The sequence below is a fragment of the Propithecus coquereli genome, unplaced genomic scaffold, assembly GCF_000956105.1.
Source record: "Propithecus coquereli isolate 6110/MARCELLA unplaced genomic scaffold, Pcoq_1.0 Scaffold6125, whole genome shotgun sequence".
NCBI lineage: Eukaryota > Metazoa > Chordata > Mammalia > Primates > Indriidae > Propithecus > Propithecus coquereli.
Window position 1 is genome coordinate 1 of NW_012152092.1, and position 357 is coordinate 357.

Consider the following 357-nt stretch of genomic DNA (forward strand, 5'->3'; position numbering starts at 1 on the left):
CGGCTGTATTCACAGTAGGATAAGGAGATTAAATAGGAAGAGCTATGTGATTTCTCTCTTTTATTAGGTGCTACTGAAAAGGAGATTAAGCTTTTTAAAAAGTGGTGACCTTGATATAAATTCCATATTTAGCCAGTGTTGAAATATTATTAATAACGAAGAGTATTGTAACAATATTGAGTGTGAGAAGATGCAAAAAATGTAGTGAAGTTGACCATAATCTTTAAGGGGTTAATCCCTTATTGCAAAAATAACAGCAATGCATATTATGTAGCAGTTTGTGCATTACAAAGTACATTTACATCAGGATACTATTTACTTCTCACAATAACTCTGTGAAGTTAAGTATCCTTATAA